At 38.0% G+C, this 22,696-nt stretch overlaps 1 long non-coding RNA gene across 2 annotated transcripts in view; it reads left to right on the top strand.

Annotated features, from left to right (window-relative positions):
• Positions 1–22,696, top strand: part of LOC106041635 (uncharacterized) — a 124,135-nt gene that overhangs the window by 79,708 nt on the left and 21,731 nt on the right. The gene's annotated exons all lie outside the window — the stretch shown is intronic.

The raw sequence follows: 22,696 nt of genomic DNA on the forward strand, positions 1-22,696 counted from the left end.
GACCTGGACATACTGGATAGAGTCCAAGGGAGGGCCACCAAGATGATCAAGGTCTGGAGCATTTCTCCTATGAGGAAAGGCTGAGAGAGCTGGGGCTGTTCAACCTGGAGGGGAGAAGGCTGAGGAAGGATCTCATCGATCTCTACAAATACCTGAAGGGAGAGTGCAAAAAGGTCAGAGACAGGCTCTTTTCAGTGATGTCCAGTGCCAGTACTGGAAGCAATGGGCACAAACTGGTACACATGATCTCTGAACATCAGGACCCTCTGAACATCAGGAAACACTTTCTTCCTGTGAGGGTGACTGAGCAATAGAACAGGTTGCCCAGAAAGACTGTGGAGTCTCTATCCTTGCACTAGGTCATTCTAATCAGAGGGAAGTGGGACAAGATAGCCCTCAGAGTTCCCTTACAACCTTAACCGTTCTGTGATTCATAAACAAGAAAAGTTTATAACACAATATTGGTAGAACTTCAAAATCCTACACCTGAGAAGGGAGGCTGGGAATGGACTAACTAGGGAGCATCTCTGTGGAAAAGTCTCTGTACAAGCTGTACAAACTACAGTGTAGCCAACAAAACAAGGGAAATGATTATCCATCCATCTCAGCAGTTGCTAGATCACATCTAGAGTACTGCATTCAGTTCTTTCCCCCACCCACCCCCAAAGAAAAGATATCCAAAAAAATGGAGCAAGTTTGTTGGACAACCACCGAAATGGTTGGTGGCTGGAGCACTTGTTAAATGAGGTAACAGAAAGGGAGCTGGGCTTGTTCAACCTGAAGATGAGATTGCCTTGATAGACCTCATAGAAACCTTTCCATATCTAGAAGGGAGTCATTAAGGAGACAGAGCCAAGATCTTCACAGCAGCACATGGTGGGAGGACAAGAAACAGAAGGTGTAAGTTAAAAGAGAGGTTAAGACTGGATGCAAGGAGGAACTTTTTTTTTCCTTGAGGACAGTTGGACAGTCAAGCAGGTCTCCCAGAGTGGGTGTAGAGTCTCCATCCCTGGATATTTTCAAGCCCAGCTGGGCAACTTGGTCTGATCTTACTACACACCCTGTTTTGAGCAGGAGGCTGGACAAGAGATCTACTAAGGTCTCTTCCCATCTTAATTACTCTGATACAATGATTGTGTGAAACAGGTAAATTTTTCAAAGATTTCTGTCAATATAATATTAAAGTGTGTGATTGTTACCATAATATCAATTGGATAAAAACAAATGTAAATGTTTCTGAAAGTACTGTCCAGTTTGTCAAGAAGAACACTACATCTTGTGTCCTTTGAACAGTTTAGTATTTATACTTCAGGTTAGTCAGACTGCTTTCCATGGTTTCTGCTGTCTTAAAGGCTCTTTCTGTGTGAGTACATATGCAAGATGTGAACTGTTAAATGGAGGTACTTCTAATTATGTATAAATTAGCTTACATTAATGATTACAACTCCAATAGAAAAAGTCACAATAAAGAAGAGAGTCTACAAAGTCAAAGTCAGTAGGGAATAGAAATCTTAATTTCTCTCTGTCCTCCATTGTTTCTCTTGTACCTGTAAATGTTCATTAGTTCACAGAATTCACATTGAAAATTGTTGAAAATAAGCATGGATTCCTGTTCCAGTCAGGACAAAACCAACAGTCTTTTAAATATATATATATATATTTTATTATTATTTTTTTTTGTACGAGATCTTCAAGATACTATTGTTTGAAAGGTACTGTGTTGAATCAAGTGTTTTCACCTAGTTTCACTTTTCTTCACTTGCTGTAGAACTGGTAAATCATATGACCATTGTTTCCAAGGAAAGAAAGTGTATTTTTCCTATTCTCATTTTATGAATGCTGAGTCAATTTTTCTTGTATTTTAGTGAGGAATTGTTACATCAATTTGGTCAAATTTTAAGTAAAATCCACCAAGGTTGGAAAGATTCAATATACTAAAGAAATAAGGGTTCACAGAAATTATACTGGAAAATAATAATAATAATAATAATAATAATAATAAAGCAAAAGCAAGATCTTTTCACTCATTGGTTTTAGTTGGCTTTAAAAAAGCTGCAAGAATATTGCCTACAATGAGTAAATATGGGACAATCCTTCCCAAGACAAGTATTTCCTTTTAAAGCCCATTTGCCAAAATGTTGTTTATGCAATACTTAAGGAACCCAGTTCCTTTCCATTACCCTTTTCTTTATTTTTAATATGTAGAACTTCAATTCTGATCTTTTCGCTATTACCTTGTAAAAATCAGGTTTTGAAACTAATGGTACCTTATGTTGAAAAGGTGACATTTTTAACAGCTGAGTATTGCCATTTCTTAGTTTCATTGAATGTCTCCTTTTTTTTTTGTAGTGTGATTGAAAAGGATAAATAGAAGCTTCTTATCCCATGTATACCATATATTATTTTGTATAACTTTTTAGGTGGTCCCTCTTCTACAAGACAAAAATTATCCACATGTATTTTTCCACTACACATTATTTTACCAACTATTCTGACAGTTTTTATTTTCCTTCTTATTTTCCTTATTGAAAGCCAAAGTTCCCAACACTGAATCCAGTATTAATTTGAATCCGTATCATTGATTTATATAAATACACAATAATATTTTCCATATTCCTGCTGCTTATGGATTCTAAAATATTTTGACCACTGTTGTTCCTTAAGCGTAAATAAATACTGGATGCTTTTGGAATATTCTAAGTGACCTAAATTGTACTTTTGGAATAGTAATACTTAAGTCTACTTAGACACAGACTACTCTCTTAGTCCTGGTACAATAAAAAAGTGGTTACTGTATTAACAAGTAACATAAGAGTGATTACAGATTTATAAATGGAGATGGAGGAAATGTCTGTTTCGCATTTAATATGAACAAACCAAAAAAAAAGGATAAGTACCTTGACATTTAGGAAGAGTAGCTGAAATGTTTCCAAAGCTTCTGAATTTACTGAGTCTGTAAAACTGGTTGGGAAATGAGGCAAAAAAAGGATTTTTTCTTTATTTTTGGTAAGGTTCCTTTTGCAGTTCTGTTTGAAGAGTCTTCCATAGTTCTCAGATACTTGTTCTTCTAATCCTAGGTTGAGCAAGAAGGAAGAACAATTCTAAAGGATATTAGACTTAATTGAAACATTAGATGTTCCATATTCACTGACTTTCAGGCAAAGATAGAAAGTCAGTATATGTCACCCATGCAATCCATATTTTCACAGTTGGAAAAAAAAATCTTTATTTAGAAAGACTTAATCTTGCTTTTTTTTTTTCCCTAACTAAAGTATAATAAATGTTACAATGTTGATCTATTACTGTTCAGACATATTAAAGTATTCGTGAGTAGAGAAAGTGATGAAGCTCTTGTTTGAAGGAGGATATTCCAAATTATGCATATTTTTAGGACTGTCCTGCAACTTTTTAACTGTCTAGAGGAAATTGTATTATTTGTATTCCTTCTTGAGATGAAAGAAAAGAATCTCATAAAGGACATAGACACTTTTGGGACAATGAAGTAATAATAATCTTCTAAGATTTCTGAAAGCCATATTAGTTATTAGTAACTCATATGACTACCGGAAATCACTCTTCATTCGTCTTGGTGTTTTGTCCATTTTGAACCATTTCTGAAGTGCTAGAGTCTTGAGTTACACTATTTCACAAAGTGAAACTGTACCTATTTAATGGTTGAGGTCTCTGACCTGTATTGCAATTTAATGCCTGCTTTGTTTCTTTACTTCAGAAGTAGAGGGAAAGAAGGGAAAAGTCCATATATGTGTTCTAAAAGCTGCAAGAATAGTAATAGTCAGTCTGCCTACATTTCATTCCATCTGAGTATGTTTCTGTTACTCTGCTATTAGTCAAAACTATAAAGTTGTTGAGTTCTCACAGACTTCTCACACACTATTTAGACAATGAATGAATATGTCTGGAAAAAAAAAAAAAACTCTTCTGTGTACATTATATACTTAATTTCATTTATCCTCTTCAGCACGAGCAAAGTAATATTTTGCATTTCATTTTAAGATGTACCATATTAAATGTTCTTAGATCTATTGGAGGACTGCAAACTACTCCATGCTATTTCTTCAAGTAGCATCTCAAATACTATATAAATTTTCCTTGGGAAAGAAGGAAGAAAAATGAGGTAATTCATCACATGAGATAGAAGATTTAATTGTCAGGGATTGCTGGAGATGAGCTGGTATTACCTTCATGTGAACTGTAAATGATAGAACCACAGGGAATCTGATTAGAAGGACCATGCATAAGGTGATGGATATTATGAAGAGTGAAAGAACAGAGAAGGTATTTTGAATGACACCCAAATGGTTGGCATGTTTTTACATTCAGGGACTGACCATGCAAACTGCCTGAGAGAAAGTTTAGGCAGCTTTTATTCCAGAGCAAGGTTTCACTAAATGATAATTAAACTTCCTTGAAGAGTAAGGACATAAGAGGGGAAGACAGGAAGGTGATAATATGCACATCCATACATAATACACCATTATTGGCAGTTAGCTCGTTCTATTGTTTCAGCATGTGAAAGTCACTAAGAAGACGAAAAGAATGTTTTGCTATCAATGCTGAAGTTAAAGTTAATGTTAAAATGAAAGAGTTGGAATGTCATAAACATTTAGCCACAGGCTTTATCCAATTTCTGCTTCTAAATGGTGATTGTTGACTTCCAATTTGTGGAACAATCATCAAGGTCAGTGTTGCATTCACCCATGTACTGCTCACTGTAGTCAACATCTTGACGTTGTGTAATAAGGATAATACAATCTCTACACATATAAATATCTAAAGGCATCTTGACATTGATCCACCATACCAATAAATCTGCAAACAAAACTCCCTAGTGGTTGTAAGCTGTGCCTGTCATGAAGCATTGTTTTTGCTAACATGGGTGGTGTATATTTTGAATTACACCTCAGTCAGTGAGACCCTATGACTGGAGGGAGCTGAAACAATTCCAGGGAAGTCTTGCTGTCTTCCCTCCTATCAGCAAGGTCATTTGCCCAGCTCCTTGGCAGCCATATGATGAGTTGTTGGCTGCTCAGAGTCCATGAGCAGGGGCAGCTCTTCAAGCAAACTGCTTCAGGGACCTCAGAGCTGTTCTGCTCATGCTGTAAAGACCTCTAGGAAGACAGCCTTGGCGTAACAATTGCCTTGCAAAGAGAGGAGATCCTTGTAGGTTTGTTTTCTGGCAGTTGTTCTTAAGAAGAACAAATCCGCATTTCAAAATCCTTCACAAAATCGATTTTACTTTCAACACCCTGCTCTCCCGATGCATTCCTAAAGGACTTCCATATAACAGAAATGAAGAAAACACATTGTGATAAGCATGATATTTGATGCTTAAAAATTGCTTTCTGAACATATTTGAGAACGACTACTAATAGGGTAACCTTCTTTCATAACTCTTTTATGGTAATGCACAGCTGGATGAAAGTCCACCTCATACAATACTTACTTTTGTCTTTCCTTATTTATTATCATTATCATTACTTCTTACTTTGGTTAGCAGATGTTACTTTAGTGCTCTGGCATCCTTTTTAATTTGCATATTTATTAATTTAACTGGCAGAAAAGTCAACATACTGTACAACGTGTACTTTGTATTTAACAGATATGTATGTTGCATAGGCTATAGGAAAAGTTTCTGTTATCCCTACTATATATTGAAAGTAGAAAGTTAAAATATTTAAAAAATTATTTTTTTTTTTTTTCGTGCCATGCAAAAAAGTCTGATTGTTTAGAGCACAGCTCATATCCAAGGAGGAATCATTTTGAGTCTAAAGTATAAACTCACTGCATTCAGACTGTGGCTATGATGAACAAATCAGTAATTAATTGGGCATTCATTCCAGTGACCTGTCAGCATTCAAATGCTTTAATTAGATGGAGAAATGGAGGCAAGTAATGAGGGCCAAATCTGTATCCTTTTGAATTCAGTGGCAAAACATCCACTTGCTGCAATAAGATTTAGTCCTAAATGCATGACAGCACACTATAGAAGATGTCGTCTCCACCAACTGTGGTTCAAGTGTATAATGCTGATAATGTCACTGGCATTGTATCTTTCGTTAAGGAAACAATGATGCTCTTAGGAAGCTTTTTGTCTGCTCATGCATACAAAACAGGCAATTTTCATAAAGTATTAATTGCAAATTATCTAGTATAAATGAGAGTCCCAAAAAGAAAAATCTACTTTATACTGTATCTGCTGTTTATTTCATTATTAGTATTCTTCATTGTTTTGCGTATGTGATACAGCTGAAAGGAAATACCATATCCTGTGTGAAGCAATCAAATATGCAGGGTATATGGACTTGAGTTTTTATTAGTTTCTAAAGTTTTTTCATAAATATTTGAATATATGTATCTAAATGTACACTAGAAACATGTCTACCTATGTTTTCCTACACATTTTTGCCAGTTTTAATTTAAATACAAAGATGAACTATATTTGAAATTGTCACACTAGATTAAACTGCTAGTGACATATTTTAAGTGTTTCCTTTGTCTTCTGAAAGTGTTGTTTATAGCTCAGCACATTTGTTGCTCCTTGGATAGTATTAACTTTGCAGTTAAAGTTCAGGTTTGAAAAAAACTTTTTATTATGAAAACTATAGACCAGTTTTGAAAAATTTCTTTTTCATGTGGAGATACTTTGAATTAAATTAATCTGGTATTCCTGAAAACCTGTTTTTAGTTTCACTCTGCCTTTTTTAAGCAACTGTTCTAACATACATAATATGTATACATAATATGCAATGCCACACAGATGTGCCAATGCTAGCTTTGAATGAGGAACATACCTCTGCCCCAGTGAATCAGAAGTACATATGTCTCTTTCCTCACCTTTTTCTCTTCCTGGATGTTAGAAACTTCCATTGTTGTCTTCTCCATGTGGGAGCAGAGAAGTTTCTGGGAAGGCTTTCACCTTGTAGCTGAGATCCCACTCCTGCTGAGAGCAGTGGTTTCATCTCCAGAACTACTAAATAACACAGAGGTCTTCTGAGTATGACAACTTAAAAAGCCCTTCTTCACCTTTAAGAAGAAGGGATCAGTATGTAACAGACATAAATTTGGGGGCTATAAAAGGTGATAGCCAATATGGTCAACTGAACTAAGATATACAGCCATGGTGACTAGAGGAGTGTGCCACAGCTATAGGACACTGACATCATGCCTGAGGATAGTTTTAAGCCCCATAACATGCATCTGAAATTCACAGAATGATAGAGTGGTTTGGGTTTAAATTCTTCCCCTTGGCTCTGGTACTGAATAAGTCTCTGTATAGTTCATCAAATACTTACTTAGCACCAGTTCTATTGCCTGAGCAAGCTCACTAGAGTCCAGCGTTTTGTGGCTGCCTATTTTGCTCAGCTGGTCTATCATTCCTATCTGCTAAGAAATTAACTAAAGAATTGGAACCAAGAGTTCCTGACCTCAAGTAACTACCTACACTCCGCCCTTCAGTTTTAATTTTAATTTTTTTTCCACATAATTCCTCCAAATGCTTTTCTGAGACAGCAGGACTCGAGGAGTACACAGGTTCCCAACATGCCTGTGTCTGTCATATACTGGGCATACATATATACGTTGTCTCTTAGCTCTGTGATGGCTGGAGACTTCCTGTTATAATCTAGCCCTCTCTGGCAGATTTAGACGTGAGAGATTTCCTACTACAGCAGCAATCATGAGTCTTTCACTCAGTGTACTGGTAGGCAAGGGTTAGATATTATCACAAGAAACTTTCTAGTAAGGTACACCACTACACATCTACATTAGTACCTGTAGCGTTCTTCCTTGTTGCAATTACCCGAGATACCACTGGTAGTCTGAAAGTTTCCTTTTGAAATGATGAACTGTATTACTCCACACTGACTGCATAATTCATGCTGCCAAGGAAGACTTGTAGAAACTGTAGTATCCACCAGAGTTCATACTGAAAGCAGGAAGCATCAAAATGAAACCAATGTGTTAGGGCTGAGCTTCTCAGTGCTGCATCATGCTCTTCCATCTCAACTGTTTTAACAGTAGCTCTTTCCTTTAATGAAGGGGTGGAGACCAGAGACCCATCACTCAGCTTTTGAGAAATTTAGAAGACTTTTAATCACAAGCTCAGGTTCCCTGTCATAGTCATAGCATGAACAACTCTTTCCATTCAGTAAGAATGTATATTTGCACCTCTCGGTCTGCAGATGAATGATTCTACATATCAGACAGGTTTCCACTTTACCTTGGGGCAGAATCATTTTTTTTCCTGTGGCAGGTTTTATTTGACCTCTTCATACTACTGAATATAACCAGAAAGATTTGTCTTTCATTCATGTCTACCTGACAGAAAGCTGTATGATACTTCATTCCTGCATAAGGCACGAAAATAACATTCTTCCTAGGCATGAAAATAACATTCTTCCTAGGTGCTTAGCCCAACCTGACTTTATGAGGCACTACCTCCTCTTTACAAAGGTTTTATAATGTATTAAGATTCAATGGGCATAGAGTCATTAAAAAGGTAATCTTTCCACAAGTTTTTCTCTGCCAAAGAAGTTGCGTTTAGGGCAAAATCTAAGATTCTGTTTACAAATGACTACATATTTTACACTTTTGGTTTGTAAATTAAGCTTACACACATACACAGATTAAGAAAAGTAGAATATGCCTGAGTCTTCAGACAGTCTGAAATGAGAAACAGGGCTTCCGTCTCCAGAATGGTCTCGCTTATGGTTGGTCTGCAGATGTTGTGTCCTCAGTTGGGTCATCCAATATAACAACTTTCATTATTTTCCCACTGATTATACCTTACAGGATGGCAAACAAAGTGAGCAATACATGGAAAATTCAGCAATCACTACAGTTAAAATCTCCAGATATTTGTTTTGACATTATCTCAAAAACTGTAGTTAGAAAGTGAAAATTGTACTGATCAGATTGACCAACATGGTCTCTTCTTTTGGACTTTTGATAGGTGCATAAGTATCACGCTTTCCAGTGTCATCACAGTACATGTAAGAATGTTGTTGCATGAGACACACAAACACATTTTTAACTTATGTAAATTTACAGTGCCCAGTCTTTCCTACTTCATTCCTTATTCCAGGTGTTACAACTAAGGGGTCTGAGGGGCCTACTTAATGGGCACAAGTGGCACTGGATATATAAAAGTCTGCTATTATTCCTTCAGAAATATAAATGGCATACTAAGTTACAAAGTAACCACAGTAATATTTATATAATTTAGTGCCTCTTATCTTAGCATCCAAGTATTATGATGGCTTCCAGATATGACTAAAAAGAGTTTTCTTTGTGGGAGCTGTACTGCTTAATCAAAATACATGCTTTTTTTTCTGATCACAGTCAGAACTGTGTTTCTTCTTACCTCTAGCACTGTTTGCTTGAGATTCCTCACCCTCCTGGCAGGTGTTGATCCAGCTGGGAAAGCAGGAAAGGTCTTTTTTTGCTGACTCAGTAACAAAGCTGGTTCATTATTGCACCCAGATATAAGAGATATAAGAGAAATCATGACAGACAGAGTGATAGGTTTCGGGTAGGCATGTCCTGAGGGAACAAGGCATAAGGAGGACCAAATCCAAGGAAAAGTTTCAGGTTGTGGTTTCATAGCAAATTATTTCATGATGACCTTTGTGTTAATAAGTGAGGTTTATTAATGAAGAAATCCACTTGCCTGCACCCAAACATGCATGAATATTAGTCAATATTCTTTTTAATAGCTGCTTTCTCTTGCATGAATGTCTATCAGCCACCCGTAATTCTCAGACAACATGTCTGCAGCCAGCTTTTGTGAACATGTTAATTAGGAAGTCTGTACCAGCTGAGTTTCTAAGATGAACAGCAAATAGCACGGCTTGTACACCCCACCCCCACAGCAGACACCCAAACAGCATGGTTTATTCAACAGAAATCATACAGAGAGAGACCAGGTACATTTTGAAGCTCAGAGCTGTAACACAAAATTATAATTCCTGCCTACATCGAGAGATTAAGTCACCGTCATTCACTGACAAACAGTGGTCTCAGATCTTGGATTTTATGGTTGCCTTGAGTAGCAAGAATGGTTCATTTCACAACGTTGTGAAGAACCTATTGGGCCCCAGCACATGCAAGTATGTTGGAGCATAAGCAGGGAGCCATACCCTCCGACATGCAGAGAAGTAACCTGTCACAGAACGTATGACCATGAACTAACTTTCCTTACCCCAAGATAATCATTTGGTTTTATAGATAGAATTTGGGATCGTAAATTATCTGCCTGAAAAAAAATTACTTTGCTAAATGATTTCTTGACTATTAATGATACAATTAAAAAAATAAGTACAGTCTATTCAAAGGCAGAAATTGTTAGCAACTGTATTACAAATTTATTCTTCAACAGTGGAAATTTTTCAGAAAGCAGTACCTTTAGCAGAGCTTTCATGTTTCCAATTAAAAGAGGCAGGGAATTTGGGTTCTTTGCAGAGACACCTTCATGAAGCGTGATGAGAGGCTTCAGTGGCTTCCTGTGCTTTTTATTTCCCAAACAACTGTAGGGCTAGAGGGCAGTGGTTGGGGCAGCATTAAAACTAGTCACATGTATTTGGAAATGGGGCTGCAGCTTGTCCAATATGCTGTTGCAAAGAAAACAAATGACAGCAATGTGTTGTCTCTGAGATTTAAGTTTTCCTCCTCCACTGCTGCTAACATCTGGCCTCTGACTGTACGGGGTTTACATGGCAAGGTTTTTGTAGCAGGGGGCTGCAGGGGTAGCTTCTTTGAGAAGAATTCAGAAGCTGCCCCACATTAGATAAGAGCCAGATTCAGCTGGCTCCAAAGGGACCCACCACTGCCCAGAGCCAAGCCAATAAGCGATGTTGTTCACACCTCTGTGAAAGCTGATTTAAGAAAGGGATAAAAATCTGCTGCGTAACAGCAGCTGGGAGAAAGAGGAGTTAGAAGCAGCCCTGCAGACCCCAAGGTGAGTGCAGCAGGAGGGCAGGAGGTGCTCCAGGCAGGCAGCAGCAGTTCCCCTGCGGCCTGTGGAGAGGCCCCTGGTGGAGCAGGCTGTCCCCCTGCAGCCCATGGGTCCCACACGGAGCAGATCTCCACGCTGCAGCCCGTGGAGGAGCCCCCGGTGGAGCAGGTGGATGTGGCCTGGAGGAGGCTGCGGCCCATGGAGAGCCCCCGCAGGAGCAGGCCCCGGGCCGGAGCTGCAGCCTGTGGAGAGGAGCCCACGCAGGAGCAGGGGGTCTGGGGGGAGCTGCCGCCCGTGGGGGACCCGTGCTGGAGCAGTTTGCTCCTGGGGGATGGACCCCGTGGTACGGAGCCATGTGGGAGCAGTTCTTGAAGAGCTGCTGCCTGTGGGCAGCCCCCGCAGCCTCAGTTCGGGAAGGACGGCATCCCATGGGAGGGACCCCGCGTGGAGCAGGGGCAGGGAGTGACCATGAAGGAGCAGTCAGGGACCGACTGCAGCACCCATTCCCTGTTCCCCTGAGCCGCTCGGGGAGGAGGAGGTAGAAGAGGGTGGATGGGGCGAAGGTGTTTGTTTTCTTTGTTTCTCACTGCTCTAACTTGTTAGTAATAGGCATTAAATTTCTTTAATCTCCCTGCACTGAGTCTGTTCTGCCTTTCACGATAATTGTTGAGTGATCTCCCTGTCCTTATCTCAACCCTTGAGCCCTTTTTACTGTATTTTCTCCCCCTTTCTTCTGGAGGAGGAGGAGTGAGAGAGCGGTTGTGGTGGAGCTTGGCTGCCCACCTGAGTAAAACCACCACACCAACCCTTTCCAGCACTCATCCACACCAACTCAGTATCATTTTCACCTTCTTCCCTTCCTGCCACCTAAACACGCACATACAACACACACGCACACAAAATCTATCACTTTTAGCTGCACACTCTCCAAAACCTGGCAAGTCCTCAGAAGCCTTGTTCACATAAGGATTATCCTTCTAAAAACTGCACCTTCTTAGATATAGATTTTTAAAACTATTCGTGTAAAACATATGGGTATCAGAATTACAGCTGTTTAAATGTATTGACATTTTCATACTCAAATGTTTATTTCATCACCCTCAAGTAATTTTTGCGTTATTATTGTCCTTAAATTTTAATCAAATTAACATTCCCTATTATTCATACCTCTAAATTGTTATTGGTTATCACAAAGATGCCTGTGTTCTCTGGAAAATTTGAAAAATTAAGGAATTTTTTAAAATCACTTCAAGTATCAATTATTCTGTATTACACTTTCTTACACTTGTCACTGGTTCTTGTATAGCAGCGAAAGTCAAAATTCTCCATAAAAATGTGAAATCTCTGCCTTATACTGAGAAGCACACTTGGGGTCACAACAATTTTTTTTTTTTTAGTGAAACCTTTAAAAATGTCAGGGGGGAGGGTGGAGAAAGGCATATTTGGAAAGCTTTCTCCTCTGTAATAATGGGCCTAACATTTCTGCATTGGCATTAATAAGACCACGTTCTGGGTTCAGTTATAAATAGTTGATCAATGCTCAGCAAGCCCATCGATATCCTCATCATGAGAAATTGAAAGAAAACCCCAGGAGCATGTTAACAAACAATGTTTTCTTTATACAGCATGATGTCTTTATATATACTCTGGAAATATATGTCCGTCTTACACACACAAACATTGAATCTCTCCACATAAGCATACCACAACCAGTTTTTGAGGAAGACTTCTGGTGAATCATGCACTTCCACAGGTTTCACAAGTTTTTTTGTTTTGTTTTTCCATTGGGGTTTTCTTAATGTCTCTTCTTTTTTTTTCTTTTTCTTTTTTTTTCTTTTTCTTTTTTTTTCTTTTTTTTTAAGTAATCTGAATTTTAAAAAGTGTTCTGAAATATAGAGAAAGCCGCATTTCCACTTCTAAAAAGAAGTCAGAAGTTTCAGAATGGTGGCATGAGAAGAGTCTCAACTTTAGTAGGGTATTTTGCATTTATTTAAGAATGTGAAAACTTGGAGTGGGAATGGGATCGTTTTTGTCTGAAGAAGTCTAAAGCTATTAATTAATTTGTGTGAAATGTGCAATTATTTTTTTCTTAGAAATTAAGGAGTGTCCACAGGTATTCGTATTGTTTGTTTGCCAATTTAACTTAGAGGCTCTGTTTTTTTTGGTTGGTTGGTTTGGTTTGGTTTAATTTTTTTTTTTTTTGCTTTTCTCCCAGTTAGTAGGAAGATATTATCATGGTTATTTTTTTCATCATGCAAGTAACGATGTTATTCACTATGGTCATTTTCAGGAAAAAAAAAAAAATCCCCACATCCTGATTTATTATTTTCACAGTGACTTACCTGGGCATTTTTCCAAGCATACCCAGAAAGGCAGGCATGGACACCCTTGCTTCTGGAAAATGGTCACAGTGCCTACTGCATCCTCATTAATATAGCAATTCCTTAACACAATGACAGATAAAAGAACTTTCCTTGTATTGAACTAAATGCTGGTTTTACATAAAATAGACTATAATTCAGAGTCTGTAATGTCTACCAAAAGGTTAGACTCGTTACCATCCAAATAGGCTGAGCTAATAAAAATTATATTTGTTACAATCCAAATAGATTAACCGGCCTTAAGGGCTTAGCTGTGTATCACACTTCTCAATATTCTTATAATTAAATTAACATAAAACAGACTTGACAAATAAATGACTGTATCAGAAACAGTTAAGCTCTATTTAACCAAAATAACTGTTCTATTTACATATTTGGGGAGCTATAAGAACCCTGTCTAGTTAGCAAACTCCTGGATGCCTATAGTCTACTGGCAGCCTTGATCCCTGTGCTTCTGTGAACCACATATACCTTAAAAGAGTTTGTAGTTGAGCTTCTCAACTCCCTGTTGGTCCCTTCTCAAACAGATACCTCCTCTGATACCCTGTCACACCTAAATAATGGTCTTGAAAAGCTTCATATGCAGAGCTTAGCTTTATTCACTGAGAGTAGCCCTTTTGTCCATAAAGATTTCAGTGGGATTACTTATATTTTATGAAGCTAGGCATATGTGTAACTTTTTGCAGGACAGCGATTTTAGTCTCACCATCACCTTTTCCCTATCCATCCATACATCTGCTACCCGCATATCTAAGCTGAAATAAGGTCTGTGGTAATGTCTCTTGGATGACAGCAGTCTCACTCTTTAATAGTTTTAGCAGTTCGTTAATGAAGGCTGCATGGTTTATTCAGCAGCACTGACCTTCCTAAAAACACCCTGGCTCTCCATAAACTATGTCTCTACCTATTAGCTTTCTGGCCTTCTTTTCCCTCTCTCTTCTATTCCACTGTAAATCTTGAAACCATAATATTCAGAACCTTAATTTTCACTCAGACTCTTACTTACCTCTAAAAAGAAAGAAGGCAATACAAATACCACCCCAACTTGTAGTCTCCTCTGTGGTCACCCCTTTTGGATGAAAGACCACAGGCATAACCTCAGTGGTTGGCAGGAACACAAATATTAGACAGTTAGTCAAGATAGTCATTTTCCCTCTTGTTTCACTTGGGAGGGTGTGTATTAGTGTGTGTGTGTGGCAGGGAAAGGTTTTCCCTCGAGGAGACCACTTGGAAACCTTTTAACAGAAGTTTTGTTTCCCTTTCTGGTGTGAATTTTAGAAACATAATATGACCTGGCATCAAGAAAGAAGTTATGGAGAATATACCAGGTGTCTGCGACATAGGACATATTGGACATGATCATGTTTTTTTCAAGAGCTTTTTATGGCTTGCTTTCACATAGCAAGTGAAATAATGAAACTGATGTGTAACCTGGTTTTGCACAAGCTCTGAAACTCTAGCCGCTATGCTGTAATGTGTGTGTGGTTTGGCAAATGGTAAAGAGAATAGTTTCCACTTTCCATAAAGCCATGCAAAATCCACTTAAGTTTCTTAGGGCTTTGTGCTATAATTAACCGTTCTGAGAGTGCTATTGTCTGAGGACTGTGCCTTTAAGCCCCTTCTCCTCTCTGTAGGACCTCACTCCGAGTAGAGGAGTGCAAATGGAGTTGAGATCAGAAAGCTGGATACTTAAATGCTTCTTTTGCCACAGCTTTTCTGGTACCTGTTTTATGAACAATGGGCTGTCTATTGCAGAAATGATCAGTGTTGCATCTCAGGTATTCTCCCTAAATTATGATTGTGCTGCCTAGATCTACACTATAAATATATCGATGTAAATCAGAGAAGTTTGCCTTAAAAAGAAAGAAAAAAAGGGAAGTGGATACTATTTTTAAATGCAGCCCTAGAATCAGGTGGCATCACGCTGTTATATTAAGAAGCTGAGTGGCACTGGCTGAGAAGGAGGTCTAAGTGGCTGCATAACCTCCACACCCTGCAGCCAGCCTGATAATCAGGGACCTGTGCTGCAATGGCTGGGAAGGGAGCAAGGTGATGATTATTGTTTTACCTTAGACTTCCTCGGGGGCTAACTGAACTTTAGAAATTCAGTTCTCCAGAGCATAGAACAAGGCTTTCCCCTCTGCAGACTCATAGTAGACTTTCCACACAATTCCTGCAAGGGCCAATGTCAAGAAACAGGGTCAGAGCTGTTCAAACACATACCCAGAAGGAAACCACAAGTGACACTAACAAACCCCATTGTCCTGCAAATTATGGCTAATCCAGGATAAACCCAGATTGAGTGACTCAGACCTATGAGACTGATAGTACAGCTCCCTAAACCAAGATTCAAGGTGTGTTTTTCATCCTTTTTTTCTTCCTTTTTTTCTTCCTTTTTTTCCTTCTGTATGTGTAAACTGGGATGTCCTTGCAGTTTGTCTTTTAGACTGCATTTAGATGACAGGGGATTCAGGGGAAGTGATTTCTTAGGACAGTGTAAGGACTATTGCAGTATGGACCTCTCAGAAGATGTTTTTTAACACTTCATTCTTGCTTGCCAATATAGGATTTACAAGGCCAAAAAAAAAAAAAAAAAACAAAATTTGAAGGGGGAAAGCAGGAAAAAGAAAAAGCAATGGGAGAGGGACTGTGAAACAATACATCTTTTGTTCTTCTCCAAGCTGAAAGACATTGTAAACTGTTAACTCTTTAGGACTTACTGGACATTGTTTCCCTTACATGCTACCCAACACCTATCTCTAAACTATCCCTGTTTCTTCACCTTCACCTTTAGTGAAGCCCAACAGTTTCTGAATTAAAAACAGAGCAGTATGGCATACACAAACTCAGAGTTGCTCAGTAGCTGTACTTTGACTTCTGAGGTATCCTCTACGCTCCCTTTTCCTCAGCTTTATGTATTAAAGCTTATTTTTAACTAAAGCTCTGATCCTAAGCTTCTTCACAGTCTCAACTAAGCTGTGTGATTCATGTTTCAAAGCCTAATATTTTAGCCTCAAAAGCAGGATGAAATACTGTCATTTGAGATTTTTAATGACTATGGAGTAGTACATGCTTTTTCAGCCTTTCCTCAAAGGTTCCAAATTAGAATAAAATGAATTTCCACAGCCTATGTAAGCCAATAAAAAGAGTATAGCAAGAGGAGGATACAGAGCTGGAACAGAATGGCATGGTACCAGGATTTGAGCTGAGCGTGTAGTGTATAATGATAAATTATGTACAAATATTATTACTATTATTATTGTGTGCTATTATTCCATGCCAGTACTCTTTGCTGGTATGTCAGGCCAGAATGCAAAATTCTCCTATTTTTCCTTCCTTTTGCACAGTTGGAGTACTGGGGTTTATTTTGTGGAAATTTTGCCCCACGGTTTCCGTTCTCTGACTGGCAGGTAAATATGCTGTTATAGCCTTCTGCTCTTAGTCTGTGGAGCCACCCAGCCACCCAGGAACCATCTGCTGTGATGCTTCCCGTAGCATAATACTCATGTGGAGCTTTGCAGCAGAGGACAAGTGGTCATGGAAACTTAGCTGGTAATCCAAAGGCCTCAAAACCAAAGTGCACTCTCCTGTTGGCCTCAGTGTGCTGCCAAGTTCTTCTCTAGGAGGTAGGGAGTAAAAAATATGCCAGAAATTTAGAGAGGATGCAAGAATGGGTGAAGTGGGTCAGGGAAGTTGAAAGGAATGGAAAAAAGAATGTGGAAGTCAGAGACTGTGCTTAATAATATAGGTCCTTTGGAAATAAATTGCAGTAAGCGCTGCACAGCAAGAGTATGGAGGTGGGCCTGCAGGGAGGATCTGTGGTAGGGATAGAGAACAACACAATGTCATCTCCATTAAAAAAAATAGAGAGAGAGAGAGAAAGAGATGAGACTTGCTCTGCACAAACTTGGAAGCAGAAAAATGAAAAGTATTCCAGACTTTCCAAGGTAAATTGGAGATTCAGTCTATGGCAATCCTTCCTGTGGATTTCACTTTCTGCTCTTGTCTTTGTGGCACAACTCAGGAGTTGCCTAATTACCCATCTCAGCATGGGTAGAGTTAAAGAGAGAGGTCTTACTGTTTGGTGTCTTATCTCCAAAAACCTGAAGAACAGAATTTTTGATGATGCAGCAGTCAAAGAACAAGAAGCTACATAGTGTGATGTAGTTACTTTTTGATGGGCTGTCCCAAGGAAATAAATCCTGCAGCCAAAAGAGTGGCAGAGAGCTCTTGTAATCTTTTAACCACTTAGCTTGTCCTTTTTATAAACAAACATTAAAAAATAAATAAATTGAGGGAGAAAGAATAGCTCTGTGAAGAAATGGCATCTAAAGCACACATGTAATCAAAGACACTTGGTTTGCGAGAATGTCCCTCTGAAGTTCAGGGAACACACAGTCCCACATCACTGAAGAAAATGAAACAGAATGGACAGCTGGACTGTTGGTGTTCTTGAGTTCTGCCTCTGATGTAAGTGCAATTTGTGAGCCCACAATACCACGTTTATCATGTTGCCGGGGTGGCCAAAACTGAGTTTTCCGAGACTGTGCTGGGCATCAGGTTTCTATGATCACCAATAAAATCATAAATACTCAATATGACAGAGTCAATAAGGTCACAGTTGTTGCTTTTTTGACATTGTAGCATGCTTTTTAACAACTAAACGTTTTTCTTTACTGTGTTGTAAAGAGATAGGAGTCAAACTTAATGAAGGATGAAAAGATCTAGATTATTTTTTTTAATTGCATGAAAACATAAGCATATCATGGTTCCAAGGAAAGAAGAAAGCCATGTGAATTATTTACTATGAGAAATGCAAAGAATAATACTGAGTCAAAATAATAAGTGCTATTCAAATGCAATAGAAGCCAAGTAGAAGGTGGGTACTTGCATTTTAAAAGTTATTGTATTCATGGCTTCATTTATTTTGGTGGTGGTAGAATGTAAAGAACAAAATAAATTAGAACCAAAATGGAAAAGATGGGATTAATATACAACAGGGCTGTGAATGATTTGTTTCTTTTCCCAGAATGCCCTTCTCTGGCTTATCTGAACACTTAGCTATGTTTATTTCCATAAAGAGTGCATTTTATTCTGAAGGAGGCTAGGATGTGCTTTTAAAAATAAAGCAAAAACTTTATTAAAATTCAAAAGAAAAGTAAACACAGATGATTTGGAAAGCTTTATTCATTTATTTGGGCAAACATTGCTAAAAACATTTAGGTGCACTGCATGTTTAAAAAGTAATAAATAGCTATTGTGCTTACTTCATAAACTTGTCAGAGTGTCTTCATTTTATTTTCCTGAACAAACTGAATTTCTGTACTGCTCATCCCCAGCCAGTTAATAAATACATCACCCTAAAAAGTGCTGTGGTATTAAATTTACAGCAGATAAAATATGGATGAAGTTGCTGTGCTTCAGGTACGTCAACTGTGATTTAATATCTCTGACTACCCTTATGAGGAGTAAAAGATTACTCTGCTGCTCCAACAGCAAGATACTGACCTTTGCTCCCAAGTAACAGCCACTCAGCAAATAGTACCAAATGAAGAAGTAGAATAACATATAGATTTGCCATAAGAAAAAATTGATCTAAATCCATATATCAAATCTGCTGATCAGAGCTCTGCAGAAAAGTACCTCATAATCTGTAGTGTGGAATTGCAAAAACTTTTGGTGGAAAAGAAACTATGGGGTTTATTTTAAAGTAAAAGATTTATGGGGACAAAGGGGTTAGGTGAGTTCTATGTCTGTACATGAGGTGTGTGGGGAGAGATATACATACGTATATATATATAAAATATACCTTGGGACATCTTCAAGTATGAAAACAACCACTGATCTGTTAGATCATCAGCTAGTGGTTTAACAATCAGTCTTACCCCCATTTTTCCTTTATTTCTGTAAAAAAAAATAAAAAAATGGAGAAAAGTATAACATTGTCAGAATTTCATTGGAACTTCTCTGTAAATGAAGGCAAAATTCCTCTGGGAATTATCATAATAGTCTGATTTAATTTGTGTCTGGGGAAAAAAAAAATATATGTATATTAAGATGATAAAAATCCTCAAGAAGAAATGTTTGTTAGAAATAAATTCTTGTGATTTACATTTTGCCTTCAAAATTGGTGGGTGAGTGAAAGGGTGCTGCTCTGCACTTCAAAGCAAAAGCAAACGAAAATATTTCAACAACAAAGCCAAACTACGAAACAGACAAATCACTCTGCTGAGTACTTTTTAACCTATGGTGGCATGTGTTAACAAAGTGACTCCTGTATATGTAATAAGGATTGAAAAGGTAATCTTTAAATGTGAAAGTAAAATAATAAACTTCCCTAATTAGTACTGATTAGTCTCACTTAAGGAGTTAGAATTTGATTTACAATGCTAAGATCAGTAGATTTACACCAGTATGAAACCAGTATGAAACTGGTACATCTGAGATTATCTCAGGCCATTAGAAAAGTAAATTATTTTAAAACCTTCTTTCTCTAAAACTTACAATTTTAGCTTGATTTAATATTATTTGTTATATATTTTGAGATATGTTCATATTATAACTTGATAGGTAATTTCTGAATCTGATATGTTTGTGTCCATATAAATGAAAGACTCATTCAATCCCCAGTTCTGTCAAAGATACAATTTTTGATAGGTTGAGTTTGTTGTTGTTTTTTTTTTCCTGAAAAGTTGATTTGCTTAGCATATCCAACAAAAATAACATGATATTTGTCTCAAATACCTGCTGTGGTTATTTTATGAATGATAAGCCATGACCTGTAAAGATTATTGATGCACTTATATGAAAGCTGGATTTCTTTACAACTGAAAATTAGAAAATAATGTGATTTTTAAAATGGGGAAGGGGTGACATTTGTTTCAAGATTTTTGTTGGAGTTTTCCTTTCAGTTAAAACATACTCTTCGCTATTAAGATGCGCTGGCTTGGTTGAACATGAATGTGCAACCTGCCCATCCTAGTCCAGATGTTACTCATTCAAACAGACGTCAGCCCATAAACCTTTCTAAACAAGTGCTTTCTCCACTCTCATTGCACAATGGATTTGGTTGGGCAAGATGACATTTTGTTGAGTGACAGATGCTCGTGCTGCAGCAGTACCATGGGCACTCATAATGTCCTTGCAGAGCAGCTGCTCCTTGAGGATTTTATACTGTTTTCTTTGTGTTTGTAATCATAAAGAAAAGGAAAATAATACTAATAATATATTTTTTAAAATCTTTATACTTTGGGAGGGTTAAAAATTCACACAGCAATGAGAACCAAGAGTTACAAGCAGGACTTAGAAAGTCAAAGCTGAAAATGTTCAAGTACCATGAACCTTTTGATGGCGCATCATTTCAAACAACATAGAAGTATTTTATTGGGCATTCCTGCCCTGTCTGAACTGGTAGCAGAGAGCAGGAACAGGAAGGATCACAGGAGACGGAGAGGGAGGACAAGAAAGAGGAAAGGATCATTGGCAGATAACCTGAGGGGCTCAACTTTTGCAAACTAAATGGGTAGTTTCTAAAATTTATGGATGGTTTTTAAATATTATTTATCAGCATTTTAGTTTTTAACAAGCAAGAAGAGACCAGACTTTTTTAAAAAAATGTGTTTTTATAAAAATAATAGTAAACAACAACATCTGCTGTCAATGCATATTAGTCTGAACATTAGGAGTTATCATTTGATGGCTCATTAAAAAATAGATTTCAAATAAATTTCTGAATAGAGAACTTCAGGAGACATGCTAGCACTCTAAAACAGAGGGAGGTAAGGTTGAGCAGCCCTTTTCAGGTATCCCTTTAATGTATCTGGCCAACAGAGCAGTATTTCTCCAGTACAACCAATGCAGTGTCAGTGACATCCTATTGCAACATTCCTGAGCTCAGATGGCAGCAATATCAGTTCATCAAGCTGTTCCTTGAATGCCAGGAAGTATGAAACACCACAAATATTCATGGAAGTCAGATGAATATTTTTTTTTCATTGCTACTTGGGTGTGTTTTCACATTGCTAATACCCAGCCTCAATCCTAACCTATCACTGGTGGTTAAGCCGCAGACTGTGGTGCTCATGCGCTGATCAGTAAAGCTGATGTAAACAAAGGGTGACACTTCACATCGAAATCTCATTTAATATGAAAATGGGGAGGACTAACATTGAGAAATGTGTGCTTTCTTGATGCCACAAACAAGATTTTTGGGGGATGGACAGTTTTATTTGGACTGCCATACTGAATATGACCCAGCCCAGTAAGCACCCTCTCTCAAAGAGATCCAGGTGACATGAAAACCATCCCTGTTCTCCTTAGGAAACCTATTGAAGAAGGCACTTAACACTGAGAGGAAAAAAAAAATCAAAGATCCCTAAAGCTGGCAGAAATGTTAGCTGTTTCCCTAGGCAGGCCAAATTTAGGAGATGTGACTTGCTGGCTAGACCCTGCTGCTCATCATGTCAAGTCAGACTTAAGAGCCACTGTCCAGGAAATATAATGCATTTATTGTTTTGCTGGTGCCTGCTGGTACCTGCAGCCCTGTCGCTAACAGGGTTCAGTTTTTAAAACTGTTATGTGTGTAAATAAGCACTTATTTTAAAAAAAAAAAAAGTTAATCTAAAAGATGAAATAAAACAATCTGTCAAGGACATTACTCTCTCAGCAACTGACATTTGATCCCTCCTAATACTCCTAGAGACTATACTGGAGAATACTCCTTGGAAAGTATAGTCCCAATCTAAAGGGCTCTGCTAGCATGCAGTGACTAAATAGATCAAGTCTGTTTTAAGACCTGCAGTTTTATTATTGTTCTCCTAAAGTAATAGTGAATCTGATACTAAAAAGACAGTGTCAACACAGTTTTCTAGTTCTTAAAACTTCCCTGCAGCAGGGAAGGGACAGAGGATGAATAGCTGAAGTGGTGAGATGGAGGAGCTGGGCATGGATTTTGTTCCTTTAGCAGTTATAAGAGAAACTGAGAAACAATATTCTGATCAGAAACCTGGAAATCAGTCAGGGGCTTTGGGGCACACTGGAAAACAGATAAGAGAACATTTACATGGAGATGAAAAGAGCTATGGATTAGGGAAGCAAAAATAAAAGAAATAAAAGATCTTATGTGGGTTCAAGGACATCTTGAGGGGACAGCAGCAGTAAAAAGCATGATGCAGGCTGGAAAGTGCAAAAAGAGGGCAGGGAAAAACTAGGCTTCTAAGAAGTAACATTGGGAAATGCAGTATCAAACATAATATGGGTAGATTGGACAGGAAGGTGCAAAAACCTATTTTGTGTGTTATAAGCAGGATCTGAGGAGTCAGAGTTGGAACAGGGACTTTATTAG

The sequence above is a fragment of the Anser cygnoides genome, chromosome 1, assembly GCF_040182565.1.
Source record: "Anser cygnoides isolate HZ-2024a breed goose chromosome 1, Taihu_goose_T2T_genome, whole genome shotgun sequence".
Taxonomy (NCBI): domain Eukaryota; kingdom Metazoa; phylum Chordata; class Aves; order Anseriformes; family Anatidae; genus Anser; species Anser cygnoides.